Consider the following 23,471-nt stretch of genomic DNA (forward strand, 5'->3'; position numbering starts at 1 on the left):
TGCATGTGACAAAGGGATCGAGGTACGTACTGCAGAAGGAACACCAAAGGTTGGGAGACACTAAAAAGCGGAGCGTGACTGGGTGGATAGGCACCGGAAACGAGAGCAGGAAAAACAATGTAAGCAAACCAAGGCTGGCCATGATAGGAGAAGGGCAGGAACGTCAGTCTAAAGTTGGAACTGATAGGGAAACAAGGGGTCCCGAACCCATGTCTGGCATACTGACCCTGTCTGAGGACAGTGACCGTAATGAAGAGTGGGCACCCACCGTACCAGGGGCCAAGTGCACCCAGTGCCCCTGAACCCCAATCCTCGGGGTACTCAGATACAGTGGCCGCTCCGGTAGACAGCGGCGACAGGGGAGGGGAGGTCTCTATACCCTGAGATCCAGAAAGGGAATACAAAGGATTATTCCGAGTTGGAGGGAAGAATCCAATAAAACCCCAGAGTTAATGGCTCCACAAAGACTATTGCCTACCCGAAAGCTGCCTAATCCACTAGCAGCGGAGGAGGGACCTCAGTGATTCCTGTGTATGCACCCTGGAAGTCTCAAGAAATATAACTCCAGCCCCAGACAGAAAAGAAAAACCAGCACAGTTTACTGAGTTATGTCCGCAGTACTATACAAATGTATAATGTGACCCCACAAGGTTTATTCGGTCTCTGCTGTATGATTCTGTCAGCTGATGAGGGGTGGAAATGGAAGGCAGAATTGAGATACAAAACCTATCAGGATTTACAGACGGAACATCATAATGAGAATGAACAGTCAGACCAGATTATTCAAGCCTTGGAAAGGGTTCTCCAGCAACCTGTAAACATAGAAACCATAGAAAAACTACAGCACTGAAACAAGCCTTTTGGCCCTTCTTGGCTGTGCTGAACCATTTTCTGCCTAGTCCCACTGACCTGCACACGGACCATATCCCTCCATACACCTCCCATCCATGCATCTGTCCAATTTATTCTTAAATGTTAAAAAAACCCTCATTTACCACCTCATCTGGCAGCTCATTCCATACTCCCACCACTCTCTGTGTGAAGAAGCCCCCCCTAATGTTCCCTTTAAACTTTTCCCCCCTCAGCCTTAACCTATGTCCTCTGGTTTTTTTCTCCCCTTGCCTCAGTGGAAAAAGCCTGCTTGCATTCACTCTATCTATACCCATCATAATTTTATATACCTCTATCAAATCTCCCCTCATTCTTCTACGCTCCAGAGAATAAAGTCCTAACCTATTCAACCTTTATCTGTAACTGAGTTTCTCAAGTCCCGGCAACATCCTTGTAAACCTTCTCTGCACTCTTTCGACCTTATTTACATCCTTCCTGTAATTTGGTGACCAAAACTGAACACAATACTCCAGATTCGGCCTCACCAATGCCTTATACAACCTCATCATAACATTCCAGCTCTCATACTCAATACTTTGATTAATAAAGGCCAATGTACCAAAAGCTCTCTTTACGACCCTATCTACCTGTGACGCCAGTTTTAGGGAATTTTGTATCTGTATTCCCAGATCCCTCTGTTCCACTGCACTCCTCAGTGCCTTACCATGAACCCTGTATGTTCTACCTAGGTTTGTCCTTCCAACGTGCAATACCTCACACTTGTCAGTATTAAACTCCATCTGCCATTTTTCAGCCCATTTTACAGCTGGTCCAAGTCCCTCTGCAAGCTTTGAAAACCTTCCTCACTGTCCACTACACCTCCAATCTTTGTATCATCAACAAATTTGCTGATCCAATTTACCACATTACCATCCAGATCATTGATATAGATGACAAATAACAATGGACCCAGCACTGATCCCTGTGGCACACCACTAGTCACAGGCCTCCACGCTGAGAAGCAATTCTCTACCACCACTCTCTGGCTTCTTCCATCGAGCCAATGTCTAATCCAATTTACCACCTCTCCATGTATACCTAGCGACTGAATTTTCCGAACTAACCTCCCATGTGGGACCTTGTCAAAGGCCTTACTGAAGTCCATGTAGACAACATCCACTGCCTTCCCTTCATCCACTTTCCTGGTAACCTCCTTGAAAAAATCCAATAGATTGGTCAAACATGACCTACCACGCACAAAGCCATGTTGACTCTCCCTAATAAGTCCCTGTCTATCCAAATGCTTGTAGATTCTGTATCTTTGTACTCCCTCCAATAACTTACCCACTACCGACGTCAAACTAACTGGCCGATAATTTCCTGGATTATTTTTCGATCCTTTTTTAAACAATGGAACAACATGAGCCATTCTCCAATCCTCCGGCACCTCACCTGCAGACACTGATGTTTTAAATATATCTGCCAGGGCCCCTGCAATTTCTACACTAGTCTCCTTCAAGGTCCAAAGGAATACCCTGTCAGGTCCTGGGGATTTATCCACTTTAATTTGCCTCAAGATAGCGAGCACCTGCTCCTTTTCAATCTGTACAGTTTCCATGATCTCCCTACTTATTTCCCTTAATTCCATAGACTTCATGCCAGTTTCCTTAGTAAATACAGACGCAAAAAATCTAATTAAGATCTCCCCCTTTTTTTTGGTTCCGCACATAGCCGACCACTCTGATCTTTAAGAGGACCAATTTTATCCCTTATAATCCTTTTACTCTTAATATACCTGTAAAAGCTCTTTGGATTATCCTTCACTTTGACTGCCAAGGCAACCTCATGTCTTCTCTTAGCCCTCCTGATTTCCTTCTTAAGTATTTTCTTGCACTTTTTATAATCCTCAAGCACCTTATTTACTCCCTGTTTCCTACACGTCATACAAATCTCTCTCCTTCTTTATCAGAGTTGCAATATCCCTTGAGAACGAAAGTTCCTTATTCCTATTCACTTTGCCTTTAACCCTGACAGGAACATATAAGCTCTGCACTCTCAAAATTTCTCCTTTGAAGGCTTCCCACTTACCGATCACATCCTTGCCAGAGAACAACCTGTCCCAATCCACGCTTTTTAGATCCTTTCTCATTTCTTCCAAATTTGGCCTTCTTCCAGCTCAGAACCTCAACCCTAGGACCAGATCTATCTTTATTCATGATCAAGTTGAAACTAATGGTGTTATGATCACTGGAACCAGAGTGTTCCCCTGCACACACTTCCGTCACTTGTCCTAACTCATTTCCTAGCAGGAGATCTAATATTGCATCCCCTCCAGTTGGTACCTTTATATTGATTTAGAAAACTTTCCTGGACACATTTTACAAACTCTACTCCATCTGGACCCCTAACAGTATTGGAGTCCCAATCAATATGTGGAAAATTAAAATCCCCTACCACCACAACTTTATGTTTCCTGCAGTTGCCTGCTATCTCTCTGCAGATTTACTCCTCCAATTCTCACTGACTATTGGGTGGTCTATAATACAACCCCACTAATGTGGCCATACCTTTCTGGTTTCTCAGCTCCACCCATAAGGACTCAGTATACAAGCCCTCTAATCTGTCCTGCCTGAGCACTGCTGTAATATTTTCCCTGACAAGCAATGCTACCCCCGCGCCCCCCCCCCCACCTTTCATTCCTCTGCCTCGATCACATCTGAAACATTGGAACCCTGGAATAGTAAGCTGCCAGTCCTGCCCCTCCTGTAGCCAAGTTTCACTAATTGCTATCATGTCATAATTCCATGTGTCAATCCACACCCTCAACTCATCTGCCTTCCCCACAATACTCCTAGCATTGAAATATATACACCTCAGAAGATTTTTACCAGCACTCACCACCTTTCTATTTGCGGCTTTGCTTGAACTTTTAACATCATATATTTTCACCCCAGCCTCACTGTCAGCTCTGGCACTCTGGTTCCCATCCCCCAGCAAATCTAGTTTAAAGCTTCCCCATCCCCCTGCAAATCTAGTTTAAAGCCTCCCCAATAGCACTAACAAACCTCCCTGAAAGGATATTGGTCCCCCTGTAGTTCAAGTGTAACCCGTCTCTCTTGTACAGGTCCCACCTGCCCCAGAAGAGGTCCCAATGATCCTGAAATCTGAAACCCTGCCCCCTACACCAGTTCCTCAGCCACTTGTTCCTCCTCCAGAGCATCCTATTCCTACCCTCACTGGCACCTAGCACAGGTAGCAATCCTGAGATTACCACCCTTGAGGTCCTGCTTTTCAACTTCCTACCAAGCTCTCTATACTCACTCTCCAGGACCTCCTCACTCTTCCTTGCTATGTCATGGGTACAGATGTGCACCACGACATCTGGCTGGTCACCCTCCCACTTCAGAATGTCATGCAATCGATCAGAGACATCCTTGACCCTGGCACCCGGGAGGCAACAAACCATCCTGGATTCTCTGTCCCGACCACAGAACCTCCTATCTGTATCTCTAACTATCGAGTCCCCTATCACTACCGCTCTCCTCTTTTTCCACCCTCCCTTTTGCACTGCAGAACCAGACTCAGTGCCAGAGATCTGGCTGCTGCAGCTTGTCCCAGGTAAGTCATCCCCTGCCAACGGTATCCAATGCGGTATACCTGTTGTTGAGGGTAGTACTTGAAAGTACTTGAAAATAGATCACGAAAGTACTTGACTGCAAATCTAAGCCTGGGGAATCGGGACCAGATTTGTGGCCTGCTACGGCACTTTCGCAGGAGACCAAGCCCTTAATGATGAGAATCCGTCCCCCCCAGTTTAAGATCTTACGGCTCCAATGCTTACCAATTAAGTTAGCCAACCTGATTAAAACAAATAATATGGATTAGCCTGACAATGACCAAAATCGAATGCGACATATTATTGGGACCTGGTTTTCGAATCCCAATCAACCCCGAAAGGAACTAATATTAAAGGTAAATATGTTTAACAAGAGATGTATAACTTATCTCCTTCTACCTCAGACCACAAACTTATCAATCACCCTTGCTGTGGACACTTTCTGGAGGTTCAAGATCCGTATGCTCCATGACCGCTGGACTGTGTGTAAATGTAGGAGGGCCCAATGCTGAAAAATAAATGTGCTAGGTTTTCTAAAATGGACTCCTTCTACCTTAGGCCACGAACTTATCAATCACCCCTCGTACTCACCACTCTACAGCTACCTCAAGTTTTGGCTATTATTAAATGTGCATGTCCGACTGGGTCACTAAAGGCAATGCTTTAGCAGATAAGATAGCAAAAAGTGTGGCACAATCTTCGGTAGTTGTGGTTGTAGTCCCCTCGGGTTCCCGTCAATCAACCCTCCGTGACTTCAGCAGACATGCGGGAGGTACGTACTTTTCAGGGGGACGCCTCTGAGGAGCAGCACAAACTGCGGTCCCAGATGTACCCCGACTTAGGTTTTTGGATCACCCCAGTGGGACAGGTTTGTGTTCCTGCACAGTTTTTCCCCAATATTGGTCGATTATATACATAACTGTACACACCTGGGAAAGGAGGGAATGGTTGGTAACCTGTACCCTGCACACCAGGTACGACTCCCTTGACAGGTGGACCTCTTTCATGTCTCCAAGTTGATTTTATTGACTTGCCGAGAGTACACTGTTATAGATACTGTTTTGGCCTAATAGTTGTACATATGATTGTTATCATTACTGTTGTACGCTGTTTTTACACACTGTTAAGTCAATGCAGTACTCAGTTGCTTTCTCTGTAAAAAAATGACTGCTTTGTTGATCATGTAATGATCAAAAGGAGGGAATGATAAAGTATGTAAAAGGATTAACACTTCGTTAAACAATAGCAGCCTGTTTTTCTGAAAGAAACTGCTGATGATCAACAGATGTGCTGAGCCATGCTGAGCCATATTTCTTCTTGAGGGTAGCTAGCTGGGATTTCAGGATGCTCACCTCCCTGTGCACTCATGCGTAGGGACAGGACAGCTTCAGTCTGTTCTGTGTGTGTAAGCCATTATGACTATTCTCTTTAGGGGCTGTCATGTAGTAAATAACTTTGGGCTCCAGCCTGTCTTGTGTGGGGGGTATCTGGACGGATATATCTGTGGTGTAAGGGGAATTGTTAGTCAGTTAGTGGATTGGGCAGGAACAGTCATAGACTGTTCCTGTTTGAGCGACTAACTGAGTAAGCCCTGGGTGCTTGGAATAAAGAGTTTGTACTCATACGGTCTCTGAGTGACTTTATCTGGATTCGACTTCTACAGAATGGGAGTGGTTTTAAAGGGCTGGGCTGCTGGAAGCACATTACCAGACCTGGAATGATTGCAACTGGGTCTGACAGAGGCATAACTTCTTCTGGGCACATTCAGTCTCACTCCAACTATTTCCTACCTTCCCTTGCACAGTTATGTAATGTCTAAAGGACCAGTGTTTGAATAAACGAAACTCACCAAACTTTCTCCTGACTGAATCACTGGATTCTCCAAGTCAGATGGGTCCTCTCCAGTTGATGCTCTCAATCCTCGGGCTGGTTCTCTTGTTGCTGTTCTCTTGTCTTCAGTCGTGGTTTGCTTCCAGTTGGGGTTTTTCTTCCAATGAATCTCTCAGCGCAGGTCTAACTTTAACATGAAAGATAATGAAGCACATTAACAACAAAAAGGAGAACCAAATATTTCTGCTTCATGTTACTAAGACCAAAACTCACTGAAATTTAAACATTGAAGGCAAATATAATGATCTCAGTGAACAGTCTTTTATTGTCCCTCACATGTCACAAAACGATATGTGATAAGAAGGAGTAATCAGTCAGTCATGGTAAGACACACGATACAGGAACAGAATTAGGTGTTTCGATCCATCTGGTCTGCCCCACCACTCAACGGCATATTCATGCCTTTTTATTCCAACAGCATATTCATGCCTTCCTCCTGTAACCTCGAAGCTACTTAGCAATCATAAATATATTAATCGTTGTCATAAATATACACAAATGGCAGCCTCAACTAACCTCTGCGGCAACAAATTCCACACATCAAACATCTTTGCGCCAAAATTTTTTTCTCAGCTTTAAAGGGAAGCATCTTATTCTGAGACTCTGTTGTCAGATCATAGACTCTCCACCTAATGGAAACATCCTCTCCATGTCCACTGTATATACAGGCTTTTCAGCATTCGGTAGGTTTACTTAACCATACATCCCTCCACCAACCCCACCGTCCCTCTGAACTCCATTGAGCACAGGTCCAGAACCACCAAATGCTCCTCATACATAAAGCTGATCATTGCTGAGATTATTCTTGTAAACCTCGTTAGCAACAACTGTACTGAACACATTCCCAGGAATAACAGACAAATTGGTACCAGGACAATTTACAGGGAAAAGTTGTGGTTTCTTTACTGTTCTACTATCACAGAACGAGCCATTTCCATTTCCAGGTTAGATGAGGTCCATTTCAGGAATTATAAACCAGTCCAGGGTGAATGTAACAAAAAGAAACTGGAATTACCAGAAATGCTCAGCAGGTAAGGAACAACCGTGGGGAGAGGAACAAACACTACAATTCAGGTTAATAACGTTTCATCAGAATGACTTCAAACATTTTCTGTTTTTAGTGCAGATCTCCAGCAACTTGAGATTCTGCTTGATTTCCACCGAGTCACAGAGAGGTGACAGTGAGGGGGGTTTTCCAAACACAGTTTGAACACCAAACTCACGGGTCTATTTCTACTGTTGTAAACATGGAACAGCCATTTACTCATAGCCTCCCCCTGTGAGGATGGAATGGGAACTCATCCTCTCCTCAGTTTAGCAGTCATTGCTTCCAAAGGAACTCCAGAAACAAATATCTAATCCCAGACCAGAAATACTCGCTCAACACCTCATAAGCCCAAGCAGCTCGATCCCCGGGTCCATTTTACCTGGGTGAAAAACCGTGATATCCCAGGACCCAAACTCAGAGTCACACAGCTGAACCTGCCACTCACCGACCCTGAGAGTCTCACACATCATCCCCACATTTCACACTGGGTGGTGCAATCCGGGATTTCCCCACAACCAATGTCCAGCTGCTCGAACTCCAGCTACCCACCACTCCGTGGAAAGAAGTAAAGTTGTCGCTCACATCTCCTCTCACCTTAAATGTATTAGACATTTCAACCCCCAGGAAAAACATATCGTCTGTCCGCTCTATCTATTCCTCTCGTAATCTTATAAACGTCCATCCAGTCTCAGCCCAGCCTGCGCCGCTCTAGAGAAAACAACATAAGTTTGTTCAACCTCTCGTTTCAGCTCATGCCCTCTAATCCAGGCAGTATCTGGTAAACCTCTTCTGCGCCCTCTCCAAAGCCCCGACATCCTTCCGAGAGTGGGGGTGACCAGAACTGTATGAAACACTCCAGATGTGGTCAAACTGGAGTTCCATAAACCTGCAACACAACTTCCCGACTTTTCAACTCAGTGCTTCAACTAATAAAGACAACCGCGTCATTTGCCTTCTTATCCACCCAATCAATCTGTGCAGTCTCTTTCAGGGAGCGATGAGCTTGGAGTCTAAGATCCCTCTGATCATCAACACTGTTCAGGGCTTTTGCATTTAACGGTGTACTGTCTCATACATTCGACCAACCGAGCTGCCAAGATCATCATCACTAATCAAATCTCGGAGGGGGTTCGGAGACTGGACAGAGGATGAACAAGATGGGCAGGAATGAGCAGATGGAACCAGGTGGGAGAAGGGATCAAGGACAATCACTGATGATCCTCCAGCAATACACAGATACTGAATTAATCACACATACTCCTGAATAAAAGATCCTAAAATGACAAAGTTAGAGGAAACAATAAGAATTTTGGCATATGCCCTTTGACCCTCACCAAATTTTTATCAACACACCATAGAAAGTTTCCATCGGGACACTTCACGCATTTGTATGGCAACTACTCTTTCCGTGACAGCGAGGAACAGTAGAGAACTTTGGATACAGATCAGCACACCACAGAAATCATTCTCCCCCCTAGACTTCACCGTCCCTCAGTAAAGCAGGCAGTGAAATCAAAGATCTCCAGAACCTGGGATGCTCTCCTTTCTCACCCACCCCAGTCGGGGAGAAGACACGACAGCCATAAAGCTTCAGGACAAATGTGAGGAGCCTCAGGAAGCGAGGCAAGTTGGGGGAAGTTAATGGGACTCAGTGGCCAACATCAGATTTCCCCAACACAACATGGAGAAAGAATTACCACCCATCCGGGGACTTTCAGCACACACCACATGATCTTGCATCACAAAGCAGAGGGTGGGGCACAGCTGCGGCACACAGCCTCACCTGAGCTGTTGGCGAGACTCCCACTTCAATTGTGCGGAAATAGACAGCCTGGGCTCCTGGTTTGGATTGTTCAATGCAGATTAAGTGAAGTCCACACATTTTTTGACGAGCCCAGAATAACTGGGTACTAAATGAGCAATCGGCCCTCAGTTCAGGGCTCACGGCCAACATCAGATCTCCCCGCTCGGGATCGGTCTCAATACTCACCGATGGGGAAAGTGATATCTTCGGCCCGCAGACAGTGATCCGACCCCCCTGCACCCCAACCCAGGAGGCGAGGATACTTTCCTGATCCTGCAGACGACCCACTTCATCACAGAGCGTAAAGGAAAACACCGCTCACCCGGAGACTGTGAGCATGTGCGAAGATCTTGTTATATCTGCGGTTAAATGCGAGGGGCAAAGGGGATCACGTGACTGGTGGGGTCTCCCATCACCCCAGGCAGAGCACTCCAGCTACCCACTGCTCTGTGGAAAGAAACAAACTTGCTGCTCACATCTCCTCTCACCTTAAATGTGTTAGACATTTCAACCCCCAGGAAAAATATATCTTCTGTCCACTCCTCTCGTAATGTTATAAATGTCCATCCAGTCTCACCCCAGCCTGCGCCGCTCTGGAGAAAACAACACAAGTTTGTCCAACCTCTCGTTATAGCTGATGTCCTCTAATCTAGACAATATCCTGGTAAACCTCTTTTACACCCTCTACTATTATTCTGACATTCACATTCTTAAAATAAAGTACTGATCCTAACTGACCTAAGACTGGGAATGTTTTCTTGGATTAAATGTCAGGAATTGTGTAAAACTGAGTATTTGGCTATGGTGTCTGTAAACTTCTGACGTCAACAGTAGCCATTAATATGAAAAACAAAATTTCCTAGCATATCAAGCAGAAAAAATGGCAAATTTTTGGTTCTCATTGATGAATCAACAAGCCTGAGCATTAAGACTGCCCGAATAGTTTATTTGAAACGTGATAAGGAAGGGGATCCCCATTTTATGTTTTTAGATCTAATTGAACTGCCTGATCAGAAATCTGCAACTATTGTTAAGCATCTTTTGAATTGTCTCAAGAATCATAGGTTTGATGACTCTTACTTGAAACAGAACCTTGTAGCATTTGCTAGTGATCGGGAGAACATAATGCCTGCTGTCAAATCTGGTGTTGCGACAATTCTCAAGGAACATTACCCTGATGTGACAAATTGGCACGGTCTTAATAACAGATTAGAACTTGCAGTAGGTGATTCAGTGAGAGAAGTTCATAGAATAAATCATTTTCAATTATTTATGGACAAATTATATTCTGTTTACAGTAGATCATCTCTAAATCAAAAGGAACTGTCTGAATGTGCCTCTCAACTAGAACTACAAATTTGCAAAATAGGCCGTGTTCTGGGCACCAGGTGTGTGGCTGGTTCATTTCGAACAGTTTCAGCAGTGTGACAAAATTATGAAGCACTGTGTTTTCACTTTGAAAAAGCAATGAAGAATGAAACAGGATCTGTGAGTGACAGAAAAACCTATGAAGGTCTGTTGAAAAGATTCTTCAGAACAGTTTTTATTGGACTGAGCTCTAACATATGACACGTTGCATGAACTTGGTTTACTGTCAGAGTGTTTACAGAAACACACTACTACGACTGTTTATGCAGACAAACTGACCCAATGGATCAGAAGATCACTGCATGGACTGAAAGACCAACCTGGTACAAAAACTCTAGAAGCTCAAGAGGCAGTTGAAAAGGGGAAGTTTGGAGAAATTACCTCAACAAGCAACAACAAAATTGTCTCCATTAACTATCGACAATTTCTTGCTCGTCTTATAAACGACTTGCAGCATCTTATTTTCACGGCAACATCCTTGAAAGGTTCTCAAACTTCTAAAGCTCAAAGTATGTATTAATTCCCTGTTAAATGAAATGTGTGTCCTTGATAAAGATAATTGGCAAGCTGAAATACCGCTTAATTTTTTTTTCAAGCTAAGTTGTATTTTATCATCATTTCGACCATAAACTGCTGGTACAGTACACAGTAAAAACGAGACAATGTTTCTCCAGGACCCTGGTGCTACATAAAACAACACAAAACTACACTAGACTATGTGAGACTGCACAAGGCTACCCTAGACTACATAAAACAACATTAAAAAACTGCACTAGACTACAGACCTGCACAGGACAACATAAAGTGTGCAAAAACAGTGCAGGGCAGTACAATAATTTATAAACAAGACAATAAGCACAGTAGCAGACAAATAACAATATAATAATAAATGATGTGAATGTCAGTCTAGACTCTGGGTATTGAGGAGTCTGATGGCTTGGGGGAAGAAGCTGTTACGCAGTCCTGTTGTGTGAGCCCGGATGCTTCGGTACCTTCTGCCTGATGGAGAATGATGGAGAAGCTGCAATATCATCTCTCTGTAAGAGGCTTAAGCTTTCTTCTTCCTCTGTAATAAATGCCTTCAGAGATTATGTGGAGGATCGTGGACGCCGCATCCCCCAAGATTTACGCCCATTACTGAGCTGTTCACAAGTTATTCCTATTAGTACTGCTGAGTGTGAGAGAGGATTCAGTCACATCAACTTGATAATAACAACAACACACTCAAGGACTCTCATAGATCATGTATCAGCACTTATGTTTGTTAAACTACACAGACCTCCTCTAGTTCAGTGGAATCCTGAGCCGTATGTCACAACATGGCTGCAGTACCACAGATCAGATCAGCAGATGATACCAGGACAAGAGTTGCTTCAGACCCCCAAACACATATTACACCTGACCCTTTGTGGAAATTATTGTGAAACTTCTCACTGGTGGCATTTGGTAAGTAGGTAATTATTTTTAAATTGGTAAAATACATGATTACTGTCTTTTTCTTTACTTGCTTGATAATTATATTTTATGATAATTAGTGAGTGCAACCATGTAATACTTTGTCATATTATTAAATTATTATATGTTTTATTGTACCAGTTACACACTGAAATGTACTGATAGGCTATACTATTGTTAATGTTTTAACTATCACTATATTTCTGTGGAGCTCTGGAATTGATATATTTCTTTCATCTTGGTTTACCATTATACCAGCGCCAAAGAAGAAGAATGTGGGCTGCCTTAAGGACTATTGCCCGGTAGCACTTACATCGACAGTGATGAAATGCTTTGGGAAGTTGGTTATGACTGAAATGAACTCCCGCCTCAGCAAGGACCTGGACCCACTGCAATTTGCCTGTCGTCACAATAGGTCAATGGCAGATGCAATCTCCATGGCTCTTCACACGGTTTTAGACCACCTGGACAACACAAGCAGCTATGTCAGGCTGCTGTTCATCGACTACAGCTCCGCATTTTATACCATCACTCCCACAATCCTAATTGAGAAGTTGCAGAACCTGGGCCTCTGTAATTGTATTCTCATCTTCCTAACCAGAAGAACATAGTCTGTGCAGATTGGTAATAACATATCCTCTTCGCTGATGTTCAACATTGGCGCACCTCAGGGGTGTGTGCTTAGCCCACCGCTCTACTCTCTGTATACACATGACTGTGTGGCTGGGCATAGCTCAAATACCATTTACAAATTTACCCACAATACAACCATTGTTGGTCGAATCTCAGGTGGTGACGAGGGGGCGTACAGGAGTGAGATATGCCAGCTAGTGGAATGGTGCCACAGCAACAACCTGGCACTCAATGTCAGTAAGACGAAAGCGCTGATTGTGGACTTCAGGAAGAGTAAGACGGGGGAACACGTACCTATCATCATAGAGTGATCATAAGTGGAGAGAGTGAGTAGCTCTAAATTCCTGGGCATCAAGAGCCCTGAGGATCTAACGTGGTCCCAGCATATCGATGTAGTCATAAAGAAGGTAAGACAGCAGCTGTACTTTATTAGGAGTTTGAAGCGATTTGACATGACAACAAACAAGCTCAAAATCTTCTATAGCTGCACCATGGGGAGCATTCGGACAGGCTGCATCACTGTCTGGTATGGAGGGGCTGCTGCACAGGACCGTGAGAAGCTGCAGAATGTTGTAAATCTAGTCAGCTCCATCTTGGGTACTAGCCTACAAAGTATCCAGACATCTTTAGGAAACGGTGTCTCATAAAGGCAGCATCCATTATAAAGGACCTCCAGCACCCAGGGCATGCCCTTTTCTCACTGTTACCATCAGGTAGGAGGTTCAGAAGCCTGAAGGCACACACTCAGCGATTCAGGAACAGCTTCTTCCCCTCTGCTATCCGACTCCTGAATGGACATTGAAAGCTTTGGACACTACATCACTTTTTAATATACATCATTTCTGTTTTTCCATATTATTAACAATCTATTCATTATGCATAATGATTTACTTTTTTATTTATTATGTTTTAATTTATTTCTTATCTATGCCAGAATATGTATTGCATTGAACTCCTGTTGCTAAGTCAACAAATTTCACGTCAATTGACTGTGATAATATACCACACTCAATTTGTTTACCTGTTCATTACTCGATTGGGGCAAGGAGGTTGCCCAGTACATGAAATCAGCAGGTACACAAACTGGGTGTGACATATATACGGAGAGGATCTAGGAAATGGCAAGCATTTTGTCAGCTCCGGCACCTAAAACAATTAGCACTGCACCCCTGCTGAAAGGACATCCCACTTTCTAACAACCGCCCCCTTTCAGGCCTAGGGTCCCACATCTTTCCGACCACTCACCCCCACACCCACAGTCCACCCGTAACCTCTACCCACACACAGACAGATCCCCTTCACCCCAAACCCCCTCCCAGCCTGGGAACCACAACTGACTGATCCCACAGCCCGGGCTCGGGCGCAAAGCTAAAACCGGGGCTGCGGGACCGGAGACCCCGGAGCCTGCAGCCGTCCGGCAGAACTCGGTCCCGGCCCTTTCCAACTGCAGCAAACCCCCGATTTACAGAAACTCCCATATTCACCTCCTCGATAGCAGAACCGCCGGCGACAATTGTGATGGGCACTGTGCAGACGTTTCGCAGCATATTCGCCGCGGTACCACCCGTGGACGGAGGTCCGTGCAGCGCCACTGGTGGCCGGAGGTCCGTGCAGCGCCATCAGTAGCCGGAGGTCCATGCAGCGCCGCCGGCGGCCGGAGGTTCATGCAGCGCCACCAATAGCCGGAGGTCCATGCAGCGCCGCCGGCGGCCGGAGGCGGGAGTGACAGCGGAGAGGTAGATCACAAACACGACAAACTGCAGATGCTGGAAATCCAGAGCAACTCAAACAAAATGCTGGCGGAACTCAGCAGGCCGGGCAACATCAATGAACATTCGACGTTTCCAGTTGAACCCTCCTTCAGGACTGAGATGGAATAGGGGAAATATCTGAATAAAATCGGGGCGGGCGAGGAAATGCCGAGCTGGAGGGTGATAGGTGAAGCCAGGTAGGTGGGAAAGCTCAAGAGCAGAAGAAAATAGAATCTAATAGGAGAGGAGAGTGGAGAATAGGAGAAAGGGATGGAGCAGTGGATCCAGAGAGAAATAATCAGCAGGTGAGAGGACGTGAAAAGTCAGAGAGGAAGAGAGGGAGTGGGAGGGAGGGGTGAGGGGGAGATTTGTTCATCGGAAGGAGAAATCAATATTCATGCCATCAGGTTGGAGGGTAACCAGACGGAATATAAACTGCTGATCCTGGACCCTGAGGGTGGCCACATCTTGGCACAAGAGGAGGCGATGGGTTGACACGTCGCAACCGGAATGGGAATCGGAGTGAAAATGTTTATACACTGGGAAATCCCGCTCGGAGCGGATAGTTCAAAGGTTAATTAATTATCAAAGCAGGTATCCATATACAACTCTGAGTTTTTGTTCTTCTCCTGAGGCCACGAAACAAAGGAAGAACATGAACCCCGTTCAGAGAGAAACATCAAGCTCCCCCAGCATAAAAACAAGAACGGCATCCCGATGGTCCACCTTAAAAAATACCCGTCTCTCCGCACAAAACGCAACAATAACATCGACACCCCCAAATAAAAACAACCCTACCCCGCACAACTGCGGAGGAGCTAAATATAATTCCTCTCTTTGATCAGCTGTCTGAATGATTCCCTGACTCTGAGAGGAAGGGGTATCTATGATCCACATTGTCAGGGTGTTGAGTTTACCAGGAGACAAAGACTGCAGGGACGGGAGGTTTTCTGGTCACTAATACACTGTGTGTGGACCCCGCTGGCAATTCTGGTGTTGTGACCCGAATCGAGACAAACACCACGCTGCCCACTCCACCAACAACACGGCACAGCCGGACACATAACAGGGGACTTTACATCTCACAACACTGGATTCAGTGATGGAACCCGTGATTAATGTTGTTGTCCAGCTGAAATCATAAGAAACGTCCATTCAGGTGTTTTTAAATAGAAGCGCTCGCCCACAGGTGACGTCACACAGGCGCACCCACGCGCCTGACGTCACACATGCCCCCCCCCCACACCGGGATCTGCCCTCACTTGCGCGGTGTCTTACGTCACCCACGCGCTGGTGAGCTCGAGCTTTACCGGTTTAACGGCTGGGCTACTAATCACGTGACCAGTCCCTCCCCCACCGCTGTCAACAGAGGATTCAGGAGCTGCGCTATTCCCATTGGTGCGAAGCGATGTCAATCACCGGTTACAGCCAGTCGCGAAGGCGGACCGGCCAAGAGGGCGTTACCCACGCTGACTCCGTCGTCCCCACCGTCAACTCCTCATCAGAGCGGAACAAAATCCCAAAGTAAATGTCCGCTTTTTGATTTATTTCCATTTCTCTCCGAGGGAAGTTGGGGCGTTTGTGAAGCGTCTCCTGGGGCCGCAGTCTGAGGAGGTAGGAGGAGACCGCTCGGCCCGTCGGTTTGATGCCGGTTCCCCGGGGAGGGAGAGGATGAAGACGGTGAGAGAGGGGGCGGACAGGATGTTTGTCCCGGTGGGGACAGGAGGGGCTCATCTGTGGAAATGTCTGAGCCCACGGTGGTGGCGATTCACCACATTGGGGGCAAACACCGGCAGACTGTTGCCCTGCAAGCGGGGCCAATGGTCCGGGCAAAGTGACAATTATTTGTGTTTTGTTGAGATTGTACCGGGAATATGGTGTAAAATCCCGCTCCCCACACTAACACGGGTCATACAGACCAAAGAACAAACTGCCGGAGGAACTCAGTGGGTCGGGCAGCATCTGTGGAGGGAAATGGACCGTCAACATTTCGGGCCGAGACCCTCCCTCTGGACTGAGAGTGGACGGGAAATAGTCCGAGAAAAGAGGTGAGGGGTGGGGATGGGGCAAGAGCTGGGGAGTGAGAGGTGGATCCAGGTGAGGGGGAGGTGGGAAGGTGGAAATGGTGACAGGGGTGGGAGGTGAGTGGTTGGGGCAACACGGGGCTGCAGGAGATGGAAATTAATTCCATGATGGAGGATCGAGCAGAAACATGCGGTTGAGAGGGGAGAGTTGTGAATGTGAAATAATGAGGGAAATGTGGCCGGTGGGTCAGGCAGTCACCGGGTCACGTGGGAGACCCTCTGCCGTCACGTGATCCCGTTTTATCGCAGATCGGCAGCATCTGCAGGTTTGTATTCGAGGCCCACCCCCCCCCCGCTCTGATGACGCAATAAACACATTGCGCATGCTCGCAGTCCCGGGACTGGCGGCGATGTTTTTTCCCGTCTTTGTCCGGAGCGGCTGATCGTCTGCGGGATCCGGATCGGGTGAGGGTCCTCGCCCCCTCGGGCGGGCAGCCGGATGGACGGATCATTTTCTGCGGAGCGAGAGCGACAAGATCCATGCGGTGAGTATTGAGTCGGTCCCGAGCGATGTTCGGCAGTGAGTCCCGTTAACTTTCCCGAACTCGCGGTCTCACCCCGCTTCCTGGACAAAACCTGCCGGGGTGGGTCCGGGTTGTGAGACCTTCACACCGAACCTTGGAATACTTTCCATGCTGTGTTGATAAAAGTTGGTTAGGGGAGAAGGGTAAATGCCAAAGTTGCTGTTGTTCTGTTTTTGTCATTTTCATTCATGGTAGTATGTAGTGTTAATTCAGTATCTGTGTATTGCTGGAGGACTATCAGTGATCGTCCTTGATCTCTTCTCCCATTTGGTTCTATCTGCTCATCCCCTGCCCATGTTGTTCAACCTCTGTCCAGCCTGTATCCCACCACCTCAATGATATACCAGTATATCAATCATCTCGTTCAACTTCTGTCCAGCCTGTATCCCACCACCTCAATGATATACCAGTATATCAATCATCTCGTTCAACTTCTGTCCAGCCTGTATCCCACCACCTCAATGATATACCAGTATATCAATCATCTCGTTCAACTTCTGTCCAGCCTGTATCCCACCACCTCAATGATATGTATCAATCATCTTGTTCAGCCTCTGTCCAGCCTGTATCCTACCAATGATTATAAATCAACAATCTCTCTTCTACTGTTGCCTTCACTGTGAAGTGTTTTGCCTCACTGAGTGATTTGTGTTTGTTACCTGGAATGACCAGGGGATTTATTTAATGCAGAATGAGGAAGGATAAAGACAGTCACCACAATTTTAGTTTCAAAGTTACCAAATGGTCGCTATGTTAATCTTTGATAACAGAAGACTCTCCACATTTAAAGTTGAGTCTGTTATTTCCTGTTTTGGTCTTTTTTGGAGAGGCAATTTCCCGGTTGCCAGGAGCAGCCGCAAGATCTGCAGGGAGTGGTGCACATTTTTACAGCACTCTGGTCACTTCCCCTCATTGAGAGTTAGTGGCCTTGGGAGCAGATGGAACAGATTGATAGAGGGGTGGGGAGGATGTTGTGAGCATTGACTGTGTTAACCCTGTGTTGGAATGAAGAGAAAATTAATGAATGTGGTCATTATATTTGTTCAACATTATTCAGGCCATCACAAACATCTTGTGATCAGTCAATAGTTGTGCGTCATTTAAAGTAAAAAGAGAAAATGCTGGAAGTGTTCTGCAGATCGTGCAACATCAGTTCTGACACTCAGTTTTCCACATTTACTCTTTCCACACCCCCAATCTGATGTACCGAGTTTCCAGCACTTAATTTCAATTTGAAATGAAAAGCCTGTTAATCCTGTTAGCCTACAGAAAATGTAATGGCCAATTGTGCTGGGCAAAATCTCATTTAACAATAAGATAATGATAAAATGTGTTCATTTTAGCTGCTGGAGACCCACACCCAGGTTTTCCAGCCCAATATCTGGCCCAGTCAGACGATTATCAGGTTCCCGTTCTACCACAGGTTGATGCAGGAGTGTTAGTTTTTGAACTCTGAATGGCCAACACACTGCAGCATGTTACCGGCATCAAGGGAGTCCTGGGAAAATTGGTGCTTGGGCTGTAATCCTGGGATGCAGACTCCAGGCATATGGAACTGTTAGTATTTGGGATTTGACCCAAGTCAGTACTTCTGTAGATGGGGCTGAATGTTCCTCCTTCCACAATGATTCAGAAGTCTCAGGTTGCTGGACATTGGTTGTGGGGAAATTCCTAATGTGGGGACGATGTGCGAGGATTCTGGGGTTGGTAAGTGGCATGTTCAGCTGCGTGACCCTATCACAGATTTTCACCAAGGTAAAATGGATTTGGGGATCAAGCTGCTTGGATTTATGAGTGAGTATTTCTGGTTTGGGATCAGATGTTTGTTTCTGGAGATCCTTTGGAAGCAATGATTGCTAATCTGAGGAGAGAGTAAGGTCACATTCCATCCCTCACAGGGAGAGGCTGTGATTAAATGTTTGGAAAGGTAGAATTGGATCCAGGGGTTCAGAGTTCAAACCATGTTTGGAAATTCCCCCTCACTGTCACCTGTCTGTTAGTCAGTGGTTCTGGGCCTGTGCTGAATGGAGTTCAGAGAGACGGTGGGGGTGGGGATGGTGCTTGTTTAAGTAAACCTACCAAATGTTGAAAAGCCTGGATACAGTGGACATGGAGAGGATGTTTCCATTAGACGGAGAGCCTGGGATCTGACAGCACAGTCTCAGAATAAAGAAGCTTGCCCATAAAATTGATCTGAGGAGAATATCTGAAGTGAAGGGTGGCTGATCTGTGGAATTTGTTGCCACAGAGTGTGGTTGAGGCTGTCATTTGTGTATATTTGTGGCAGAGGTTAACATATCTGTGATTGCTAGGTAGCTTCAGGGTTACAGGAGGAAGGCAAGAATATGGTGTTGGAATAACAATCAGCCATGGTTGAATGGTGGAGCAGACTCGATGGATCGAATCACCTAATTCTGCTCCTACATCTCATGTCTTACCATGACTGAACGATGACTCCTTCCTATCCCTTATCAGGTTTTATGACGTGTCAGCGATATTTACAGATTTGTTCACTGACAGCATTACATTTGTCTTCAATGCTTAAATTTCGGTGAGTTTTATTTTTAGGAACATTGAACAGAATTGTTTTGTTCTCCTTTGCATTGTTAACGTGCTTCATTATCTTTCATGTTAAAGTTAGACCTGCGGTGAGAGGTTTATTGGAGGAAAAGCCCATAACTGTAAGCGAACCACAGCTGAAGATGAGGGAACAGCAACAAGTGAACCTGCCAAAGGACTGAGAGCGTCAGCTGGAGAGAACCCAATGTTGCCTTGGGCTTGAGTGGGTATTGCAGAAGGGATGGGAGAGTCTGTCCTTCTTTCACGGTGATCTGGACAGTGGGACAGTGGTACGGCCGACTTCATGGCTTCAAATTGCCCAGAGATGGGGAACAACATCTTGGGTTCGGTCAATATTAAAAGAATGTCTTACCAGATGTCCCGTCTTCACCTCAGACTCCTTCCAGTATTGGAGTTGGCCCACGACCAAGTCTTGCCAGTCTCCCTCTGTGTTGGAGGCTTGTTTCATCAAGGTGCAGGCAAGGAACCCTAGGCTCTTTGGCTTGAATCCAGGGCAAACCCTAACGGTGGTATGGGGAACCACCAGTCCTGTCTGTCGCCAAAGGAAATCTGGAACTTTGGCCAGAAATGCACTGCCCTCTCTTCCTTTCACCTCTCCAATCACCGTGACTGGGAACTTCTGTCCCTCGAGGAGTGTATAATATTGGCTTTCCTCAGCTGAGCACCCCGTAGGCTCATAGCACAGAGTCACAGGAGAGTCAACCGCTGGCAGAAGGGGTTCAAACACAGTGGAGTCCAGGTTAAGTGCTCACCACTGGGGGGGGGGGGTTGGTAACTGGGGAAACTGCCGGTTGTTCACTGGTCCCAGGGTCGTACCCTTGTCTGAGCATAGAATCTCGACTCCCAAGGTACATAACAAGTCTCCCCCTGCGAGATTACACCCCAGTCTGGTGGTGGCTGTAAATGAAACATCACACTGGTTCCCCTGGAATTCCACCTGCACGTGAGTACATGCGTTGCGTGCTTTGGTTCCCATTTCTGATCCCCAGATATAGCCTGCTTGTGTCGTTCTTCCCGCTGAACATATTCACCTTTGATATTACTTCCCTTCGGGATTCGTCGGGATTCAAAAGCCGGGTCCCAGTAATATGTCAAAGCTCATCGCATTCGATTTTGTTCATAGTCAGGCCAATCCATATTACTTGTTTTAATCATGTTGGCTAACTTAGTTGGTAAGCATTGGAGCAGTAAGGCATTAAACTGGGGGGGACAAATTCCCATCATTAAAGGCTTGGTCTCCTGAGAAAGTGCCATAGCAGCCCACAATTTGCTCCCAATACTCTGGTCCCAATTCTCCAGGCTTAGGTTTGCATTCAAGTACTTTAATGATGTTTACAGGTTGCTGGAGAGTCCTTCCAAGGCTTGAATAATCTGGTCTGTCTGTTCATTCCCATTATGATGTTCCGTCTGTAACTCCTGATAGGTGTGGTATCTCAATTTGGCCTTCCATTTCCACCCCTCATCAGCTGAGAGAATCGTGCAGCAGAGACTGAATAAATCTTGCAGGGTTGCATTAAACATTTGTGTAGTACTGTGGGCATACTGAGCAAACTGTGCTGTTTTTTCTTTTCTATCTGGGGCCTGATTCATGATCATTATCATTTCTTGGGGCTTCCAGGGTGCGTACACAGGAATCACTGAGGGCTGTCCCTCCTCCTGCTCGTGGATTGGGCAGCATTCAGGTGGGCAATGGTCTTTGTGGAGCCATTAACTCTGCGGTTTTATTGGATTCTTCCCTCCCTGTCTCGGAATAATCCTCGGTATTCCCTTTCTGGATCTCAGGGTAGAGTGCCTCCCCTCCCCTGCCGCCACTGTTTTACCTGAGTGGCCACCGTACCTGAGTACTGGGAGGATTGGGGTACGGGAGCACTGGGTGCACTTAGCCCCTGGTAAGCTGGGGGGGGGGACGGGTATGGTGGGTGCCCACTCCTCATCACGGTTATCGTCCTCAAACAGGGTCGGTATGCCAGACATGGGTTCGGGATCCCTTGTTTCCTTATCAGTTCGAACTTTAGACTTGCGTTCCTGCCCTTCTCTCCTATCTACAAGATGTGTATCCAGCTACAGCTTGTAACCCTGCACTTGAAGGAACTGGAACTTGAAATGGATGAATTCTGGATCATCCAGAAGATGGAGGAGTTGATAGACATGACATGAAGAAAGGTGAGTTACACCTAGGGTGCAGGACACGGGAAACTGGGTGAGAGTCAGGAAGGGGAATGAGGTTCAATAGCCATGGCAGAGTACTCTTGTGGCCGACCCCCACAATAACAAGTGGGCCTCTTTACAAATTGTTGGGGGGATTATCTAGTTAGGGCAACAGAACAAGAGGGGACTAATATCCTAGTGGTAAGGCTTGCTAGTGCCAGTGTGTGGGGGAGGGGTGATGTGGTTAAAATAGGTTGCAGGGAGAATGGGAGCCAGAATGACAGAACAGAGAGTGGAGATGGTGAATTGAATTGAATTGACTTTATCACATACATCCTTCATATACACGAGGAGTAGAAATCTTTACGTTACATCTCCATCTAAATGTGCAATGTGTAATTTATAGTAATTTATAATAGATAGTTTATACATCTGTCAGTCAATATAACATAGAAATGCATTTGTATCAGCATGAATTAATCAGTCTGATGGCCTGGAAGAAGATGATGCCCCAGAGCCTGTTGGTCCTTTGCTGTGGTACCGTTTCCTGGATGGTAGCAGCAGGAACAGTTTGTAGTTGTGGTGAATGGGGTCGCCAATATCCTTTGGGCCCTTTTTACACACCTGTCGCTGTAAATGTCCTGAATAGTGGGAGGTTCACATCTGCAGGTGCTCTGGGCTGTCCGCACCACTCTCTGCAGGTTCCTGCGATTAAGGGAAGTACAGTTCCCATACCAGGCAGGATGCTCTCAATTGTGTCCCTGTAGAAAGTTCTTAGGATTTGGGGCCCCATCCCAGACTTCTTCAACCGACTGATATGAAAGAGCTGCTGCTGTGCTCTTTTCACAACACAGCCGGTAAGTACAGACCATGTGAGACCCTCAGTGATGTTTATGCTGAGGAACTGTAAGCTGTTCACCCTTTCAACCCCAGATCCATTGATGTCAGTAGGGGTTAGACTGTCTCCATTCCTCCTGTTGTCCACAATCAGCTCCTTTGTTTTTGTGACAATCAGACAGAATTTGTTTTCTTGACACCAGTCAGATGTTGTTCAGGACACAGAGAGAGTCAGCAATCAAATGGCTGAGCATGGTGCGATGAATGTGCTGAGCTGTATATATCACATCGTAGGAAAGCCAGATGAGCTGAGGACAGGGAATTATGATATTGTCGCCATTATTAGGACTTGGTTGCACCCAACATTCAGAAAGGTTTAGAGGAACAAATTTGTGAAGAGTTTGCAGACCATGCCATGAAACAAAGCTTAATTCATTAAGTGATTTTAAGTTTCCATATATTGACTGAGACTCCCGTACTGTTAAAGGACTAGATGGGGTAGAGTTTGACAAATGTGCCCTTAATTAGTACGTAGAATTCCTGACGTAAAAGAGTGCAATAAGCTGTTAGGAAATGATCCAGGGCTGGTGACAGAAATTAGTGATCATAATTCCATAAGATTCAAAGTAAAAAAAAAAATGAAAAAAGTGAGGTCTGGACCATGGGTTGAGATTCTAAATTGGAGAAAGGTCAATTTTGATGGTACCAGAAAGGATCTGACAAGTGTGGCTTGGGACAGGCTGTTTTCTGGCAAAGGAGTGCTTAGTAAGTGGGAGGCCTTCAGAGGTGAAATTTTGAGTGTGTAGAGTTTGTATGTGCCTCCAGAAATAAAAGTTGAAAGGTAACTGGTGCAGGGAACTTTTGTTTTCAAGAGATATTGAGGCCTGGGATATCTTGTTCCT

The 23,471-nt window shown here is 46.0% G+C and overlaps 1 protein-coding gene across 1 annotated transcript in view; it reads right to left on the reverse strand.

Annotated features, from left to right (window-relative positions):
• Positions 1-14,213, reverse strand: part of LOC140207973 (uncharacterized) — a 43,530-nt gene extending 29,317 nt beyond the window's left edge. Inside the window, exons 1-2 of the mRNA XM_072276506.1 lie at positions 14,130-14,213; positions 6,297-6,464 (exon numbers count right to left, since the gene is read on the reverse strand). The gene's annotated coding sequence lies outside the window, so the exon portion shown is untranslated. The remainder of the gene's footprint in view (positions 1-6,296; positions 6,465-14,129) is intronic.
• Positions 14,214-23,471: the final 9,258 nt, after the last annotated feature.

Source organism: Mobula birostris, chromosome 13 (assembly GCF_030028105.1).
Source record: "Mobula birostris isolate sMobBir1 chromosome 13, sMobBir1.hap1, whole genome shotgun sequence".
NCBI classification, from domain to species: domain Eukaryota; kingdom Metazoa; phylum Chordata; class Chondrichthyes; order Myliobatiformes; family Myliobatidae; genus Mobula; species Mobula birostris.